At 43.8% G+C, this 7,908-nt stretch overlaps 1 pseudogene; it reads right to left on the reverse strand.

Moving 5' to 3' along the window:
• Positions 1–1,834: 1,834 nt before the first annotated feature.
• On the reverse strand, positions 1,835–7,096 carry LOC147821660 (ras GTPase-activating protein 1 pseudogene; annotated as a pseudogene).
• Between the last annotated feature and the right edge of the window lie 812 nt (positions 7,097–7,908).

The raw sequence follows: 7,908 nt of genomic DNA on the forward strand, positions 1-7,908 counted from the left end.
TTCCCCATTCCTAGCCCTCCCTTCACCCCCTCCACCCTTCCCTATTTACAAAGGCTTTATTTCCATTTTTTCCATTTCTCAGTATTTTTCCTTTCCCTTCTTTCCTTTTCCCTGCCCCTCTCACTACCCCTACCCCTTTGGACCTTTTATTCCTATTTTACATTATCGATTATTCATTCTAATCATTGGTACATTATAGGTATACAATATAATGACATTCATCATTGGAAATTTGCACCTTTACATAGTCTTAGTTCTTAATTTTCACCCTTGCCCAGCCCTCCCTTCAACCCCTCCATTCTTCCCTATTTACAAAGATTTTGTTCCTATTTTTCCATTTTCTCATATTAATCCCATTCCCTTCTATCCTTTTCCCTAGCCCTCCCACTTCCTTCCCCTTTGCCCCTTTTCTTCCTATTTCACATTACCTATTATACATTTAGTCCTTATTTACACTTTCAGTTTCTCACACCAGAGAAACTATTCGGTATTTATTCATGTGTGCCCTATTTATTTCACTTAAGAGTATCGCCTCAATGTGCATCCACTTAGCTATAAATGTCTCTAATTTCTCATTTTTTATGGCTGAGTAGTACTCCATTTTATAAAAAAAAAAAACCACCACATTTTCTTTATCCAGTCTCCAGTTGATGGGCATTTGGGCTGTTTCCAAGTTTTAGCTATTACAAACTGTGCTGCTATGAACATGGGCACACATATATCACTGTGGTATGATTCTTTTAATTCTTTGGGGAAGATCCCCAGCAGTGGAATAGCGAGGTCAAATGGGACTTCCAGTCCTAGTTCCTTGAGGTATCTCCATACTGATTTCCACAGTGGTTGCACCAGTCTACACTCCCACCAGCAGTGGAGCAGGGTTCCTCTTTCCCCACAGCCCCGCCAGCATTTGTTACTGGTTGATTTCATGATAGCAGCCATTCTTTCTGGAGTGAAGTGGAATCTCAGCATTGTTTTCATTTGCATCTCTCAAATGACAAGTGATGTTGAACATTTTTTAAAGTATTTATTTCCTATTTCTACTTCTTTGTCTGAGAAATGTCTGTTCATTTCAGATGCCCATTTTTGGATTGGGTCTTTAAATTTGGGAGGTCTGATCTTTTTAAGTTCTTTATAGATTTGAGATAGCAGATCTTTGTCTGAGGAAGAGCAGATGAAGATTTTTTTCCCACATTGTGGGTTGTCTCTTCACACTGCTGGTGGTTTCTCTTGCTGTGCAGAACCTTTTTAATAAGAAGAGATCCCATTTGTTGATTGTTTGTGCTAGTTCACGGGCAACTGAGGTTTTGTTCATAAAATCTTTTCCTACCTCGATGTCTTCAAGGGTTCTACCTAACCTCTGTTCCAACTGGTTCAGAGTTTCTATTTTAATATTTAGATCTTTAATCCATTTTGATTTTAGTTTAGTGCATGGTGAGAGATATAGGTCTAGTTTTAATCTTTGGCAAGTTGAAGCCCAATTTCTCCAGCACCATTTATTAAAGAGGCTATCTTTCCTCCAGTGAGGGTGTTTGGCTCCTTTATTGAAGATGAGATGGCTGAGTGTGTCTGGCATTGTTTCTGCATCTTCTAATCTGTTCCACTGGTCCTCAAGTCTGTTTCTTTGCCAGTACCATGCTGTTTTTATCACAGTAGCTTTGCAGTATAGTTGCAGGTTGGGGATTGTGATACCCCCTGCCATATCTCTCTTACCTAGAATTGCTTTTGCTATTCTGGGTCTCTTCTTGTTCCAAATGAATTTTTGGATTGTTTTCTCAAGGTCCATGAAGTATGCTGCTGGGATCTCAATTGGAATTGCATTAAATCTATATAGCAGTTTTGGAAGTATGGCCATTTTCACTACATTAATCCTTCCTACCCAGGAGCAGGGGATGTCTGTCCATTTTCTGATATCATCTTCAATCTCTCTTTTCAGAGTCCCATAGTTTTCAGAGAAGAGGTCTTTGATTTCTTTCGTTAGGTTGATTCCTAGGTATTTCAGTTTTTTGGATGCTATTGTGAAAGGAATTATTTGCCCTATTTCTCTCTCAGTGAGTCTGACATTTGTGTAGAGGAAAGCTATTAATTTTTGTGTGTTGACCTTATGACCAGCTACTTGACTGAATTTGGTTATTAAGTCTAGAAGACTTTTGGTGGAGTTCTTGGGGTCTTCTATATACAGTATCATGTCATCTGCATATAATGACAATTTGACTTCTTCATTAACTATCTTTATTCCTTTTATTTCTTTCTCTTGTCTAATTGCCGTGGTTAATGTTTCCAGAACTATATTGAACAAGAGTGGTGATAGTGGACACCCTTGTCTTGTTCCTGATTTTAGTGTGAAGGATTTCAGTTTTTGACCATTTAGTATGATATTGGCTGTTGGTTTTTCACAGATGGCTTCTATCAGTTTGAGGTAGAGACCATCTATTCCAATTTTTTGTAGGGTTTTTATCATAAATGCATGTTGGATTTTGTCAAATGCTTTTTCTGAGTCTATGGAGATAATCATATGGTTTTTGTCCTTGGCTCTATTGATATAGTGTATTACATTGATTGATTTTCGTATATTGAACCATCCCTGCATCTGGGATGAATCCCACTTAATCAGGGTGTATGATCTTCTTGATGATCTTCTGCATTCTGTTTGCCAGTATCTTATTAAGGATTTTTGCATCTATGTTCATTAGTGAGATTGGCCTATAGTTCTCTTTTTCAGTTGGGTCTTTCTATGCTTTGGGGATCAAGGCGATGCTTGCTTCCAGGAATGAATTTGGGAGTATTGCTTCCCTTTCAATTTCATTGAAGAGTTTAAACAGTAGCGGCAGCAGTTCCTCTCTAAATGTCTTGTAGAATTCAGCAGTGAAGCCATCAGGGCCCGGGATTTTCTTAGTTGATAAGTTTTTAATTACATTTTCAATTTCATTGGTTGATATTGGGTTGTTCAGAACTTGTAGGTCTTTTTTTGTTTTCACTTTGTAAGATATCCCTTGGTTTATTTTAACTTAACCCTTGTGAATACTTCACAAAAATACACATACAGAAGCAAATAAAACTATACAGTCTGACTAAATATCCAGCCCAGCAGATACAAGTAGTCAGAAGTTCAAAGATGGGTAAGTTGTATAAGTGGCTGATGAGGTTTCTGCATAATCAAAGGGGTACAAAATCAACTTTGAATTAAAAAGCATTCTAGTTTTTTTTTAAAAAACAAATGGCTGAAAGGGTAACATGCACTGATCAGTACAGTGACCAACATTTACTGAATTCAAACTATTTACTGTTGTAAACATTTAACAAAAGCATTGAAATCTAAATACAATCTTTGACAATTCCAACAAAATAAGTGGTGCGTTTAAAAAATAAAGCTGATGAACAATAGATCCATTCTATATATTTTCTTTCAACAGTTCCAGAATGAGAAATAGCACAGTATTTTTAAAAAGTATATAGCAAAGATTGTTCCTATTGTAATGACAAACCCTGGAAACTGTAAACATAGTTGTTGAACAGTCAAATGGTCATATTCCTAGTCAGGAAAGTGTTACAGTGAGAACAGTCTACAGTCCAGTTATCCTTAGTTGTCAACAGAGAAAGCTTTTACTTGTCAGTTGGTTTCATAGTTCTTTTTCCAAAAGACAGCAAAACTTTGGCAATTGGATGTATTGAAAAATATACTTTCGGGGTTGAAGACACAGTCCTAGAGTCTTTGTGTGGAAGGTGATCTGTACACCAAGGGTCACAGTTTGGTGGAGGTTCTACATAGAGAAGTGCAAATGTCCTGCACAGACAGCTTACAGAGGTACTGGTCGTGAGTCAGCAGCAGAATCTTCGGTTTCCTTTGCATAGCTCACACATCACTGGAATGTGGAAAGGTGTGCTATTTTTTGGCAAGAGCAGAGATATTATACTGATGTCAATTACCATGTTGGGCATGTGGACTCCATGCAGAACCCCATGAGGGCTGCTACCTGACATCATTGGTTTTTGTATACTGGTTTTGTTTTTGTTGAAGCAGTTCTGTTATAGCCAGAAGTTTTTTCAATACATGCTGCTGTGCACCGCGCTCATTACTGAGTGTCCGCAGTTCATCTGAATGGGCCACACGGATCTCATGCAGTGCTGCTAAATCACGGGACAGATCAGTTCTAGAATGTTCTGTAGTGTCCGGAAGTTCAGGTACATTCCCAAGTTCATCTAAAAACATGATCATACGATGTTTATTGCTCTTGATGAATGGGTTCACACCTTCCATATAAGGCTTCTTAGCTCCGAATTCCACAAGATTTGCTAAATTCTGCACAGACTTAGCCACTAATATCAGAGTTCTTGCAGCAATAGGAGATGGGGAATCTGAGATGATATTAAACATCTGTGGATTCAAGATGGCAGGGCAGATAAGCTAAAGAAACACAAAACCGCTAACAACTCTCGTTCTCATGGTTTTGTTGGCAGGCCATTTGTGTTGAACGGACTTCTGTAAACACCTGTAAATGTACCTCAGTGTCGGTGGTAGTATTTCAGAAGCCATGAATATTTTCTCCACAAGCTCTGAAAGTATGTTCAATAGGTGTGCTAAATTAGTGTTCATATCTTCATTTTTTTCTAACTTTGATGGACTTTTCTCACAAGACTGCTTCCTTTCCATTATCTTTAAAATGGAGTCTTTCAGAACGTGGCGAACAAACTGTGTAGCAGTGGCTTTCATATACTGCTGCATCAGGGTGCTTGCAAGCGTTGTGGCTCGAAATAAGGTAGTGGCTTCATCTTCCATACTTATTTCTCTGTCATTTAGTGTACACAGCAACAATGACTCAAGCTTTTCATGAAGAAAAATCCTCAGGAGGATGCTAGCCAGTAGTGTTCGGTCTTGTCCACATACGTGTGACAAAGCATAGACAACATGGAGCTCCTTCTGCAGGATAAGCTCTTTAAACTCACTGTACTCCTCCTCTGGCATGATTTTTTCCATGGAATATCATGCTCGCACGCACAGGGACCCTGGCTCAATGCCTTTGAGTGGTACATGGGAACTGAGGAGGAACCATTCATCTGTGGCGTGACCTTTCTGTAACTGGCTCAACTGGCAGCGCATAAATAAAATATCAGGCTCTTTGCTTTTCTTTGTTTTATTACTAAGAGTGATTTCAAATCTATTGATGTCAGGAGGAAGATCATCAAAGACAAATTCCTCTGACCACACTGGGTTTTGTCCTTCCCTTGCATGAGTTTTGGCTACTTGGATGCTATTCAGGTAGATATTACAATACAAATTCGTAAAATGTTTTACTGGGAGTTTGTGGGCTTCTTCAATATGTAAAACAAGGCTGCTGATCTGGCGAAGGCGTTTATTGGACATCCCTGGACTACTTTTCCGTAAACTGCAAAATGCCTGCAGACCTTTCATCCAATCCTCTGCTTGTTCTGGAGTTTCTCCTGCAAAGTAAAAGATGTAATGTTCTTCACTAAAGTGCTGAACTACAATCTGAAAACAGTTTGGCCTTCCAAAGAGACTATCATGAACAACGTGGACAGAACATACACTGAGATCTATTAATCCTTTTGGTTTTGTAGCCCGTTTTTCACTTTCAAAATAAATAAGTTGGGCATCACTGACCTCTAAGATAAAATATAAATTCTTTCAACGTTTTCCTTTGCCCTTTTGCAGAAGATAACCTTTCTTAACAATATTTTTATAAAAAGCATCCTTTGTTTTATGACGAATTGTATTATAGGGTTCCTTGGCATCCACTGTCTCATTGAGTACTTGTTCTTGATCCTGCATTGGTACAGGTTCCTTAAGGTAATACCCTTCAACAATCTGTTCTTTTCGATAGTGATCTATGATGTCCCCAATACTGTTGTAATATCGACCTCCCATCATAAACTGATTGTTTGGTGTTGGACATATTTTAAATCGCTGAATATTTTCATTGGTCTGAAAATAAAGTGAATAATCACCAGGAGTATTATCTGAGGGCCTCACAAGAAAACTGCAGACCTGGCCAACTGTCATTAGTAAAGTATAAGCTTCTTGTTTGGAAATCTTCCCATGGAACCATATTTTGCCTTCATGTGGATCTTCTTCCCGGCCCACCTCTTCTACGAGGTCTTCAACAATAAGGCCTTGTTCATCTGTCCTGAGATTTGTGACCCACATCCATCCATCTTCTAACTCATTATGAACAATGAACATAAGTTTCAGGAAACTTATTTCATCAGTGTCTGGTACTTTTGTATAAGGTAGAATAGCTCGTACACGTCTTCTATCTTCCACTGGCTCTGGTGGTGCAACTGGATAAAGTAATTTTTCTCCTTTAAGCAAACAAGAAACATGACTGTAATAACCTATTAGGTCTGACGGTGAAGAAAAACGTCTTCCACCAATGTAGTAATCTCCACACATAGCAATAATCCTAAAATGGTTGACAACATTTGTCTGGCTAAGAAAGGAAAGTACAAAGGTCCCTGGCCTCCGGTCACTCTCTCTTATAAGGTAGCTGCCAGACTTTCCTGCCTGCCGAAGATGTTCTTGGGCTATGTTTCTATCAAGTTTTCCGTGATACCACTGGTTGGTCGGAGGGGCGGTCAGCGGGATGGCCACCTCTTCTTCCTCGTACTCCGGTCCGTCCAGGGAGTCGCCCTCGTCCACGGTCCCCAGGCCGGCGCCCAGCGGGGTCGGCAGCCGCTGCGGCGGCAGTGGGGGGAAGGCACCCGGCCCGAGGGGCTCGGAGGGTGGTGACCCGGGGACCCTGAGCGGCGCGCCCTCGGTCCCGGGCCCCAAGGCGGCAGCGGCGTCGGCGGCGCCTCCCCCGGGCAGCCCCGGTCCCCCAAGCGGCCCTGCCGCGGCCCCGGCGGCCGGGAACCCCGAGCCCAGAGTCCCGGCCCCGCCAGCCTCCGCCAGCCCGGAGAAGGCGGCGGCCGCGGCCATAGGCAGGGCCACGGGTATCTTCCCGCGGCAAGCGGCCGGGAAAGCCCCGGAGTCCGCCGCGCCGCCGCCCGCTCCGGCCGCCACCGGTCCGCCCTCCTCCGCGCCGGCCTCGGCCGCCGTCATGTTGGAGCCTGCCCGCGCTGCCTAGCCCTCTCGCCCCGCAGCCCTGGGGGCCACCAGGCCCGGGCTCCGAGCCGCCCCACCCGGGCGCGTCGCCCGCAGCTCCCCGGGCAAAGGAAACAACAACAAAAGGGGAGCGCCCGCTGCCCGCCTCGCCCCCTCTTCGGGCCGCGGCCCGGGCACCGGAGCGGCCGGGGTACGGGAAGCGCAGTGGGCAAAAACGCCAGCGCCGGCACCACCGCCAGCCCGAGCCGCGCCGCGCCGAGCCTCACACACCCACACTCGCGCGCGCGCTCCTGCACAGGAACGGAACAAGTTCCCGGCCGCGCCGAAGAGAAAGGGGAGCCCTGGGGAAGGAGGCGCAGGCGGCTATCGCCGCCACCGCTTCTTCACCAGCCCAGTTCCGGCCGCCCCCACCGCCACCACCGCAGGTGCCGCCGCTGGGGCCAGGGCCACTGCCGCCGCCTCATTCTGCACCGGGCTGGAGCCGGGACGGGTGGGAGCAGCGGAGGGAGGGGCGGGGCGGCGGGGAAGCCGCTGCGCCGCTCTCTTCCAGGTCTTCTTCGTTCAACTTTGGTAATTCATACGTATCTAGGAATCTGTCCATTTCTTCTGTGTTGTCCATCTTATTGGCGTATAGGTTCTGGAAGCAGGTATTGATGATCATCTGGATTTCTGCTGGGTCTGTTGTAATTTCACCCTTTTCATTCCTAATTGCATGGATTTGGGCCTTTTCTTTCCTTTTTCTGACAAGGTTGGCTAAAGGTTTGTCAATTTTGTTGATTCTTTCGAAGAACCAACTCTTGCTTCAGTGATTTTTTTCTATCGTTCTCTTAGTCTCCATTGCATCGATTTCT

The sequence above is a fragment of the Heterocephalus glaber genome, unplaced genomic scaffold, assembly GCF_053883595.1.
Source record: "Heterocephalus glaber isolate CG9 unplaced genomic scaffold, H.glaber_assembly_v1.0 deba00001724, whole genome shotgun sequence".
In the NCBI taxonomy this organism is placed as follows: domain Eukaryota; kingdom Metazoa; phylum Chordata; class Mammalia; order Rodentia; family Bathyergidae; genus Heterocephalus; species Heterocephalus glaber.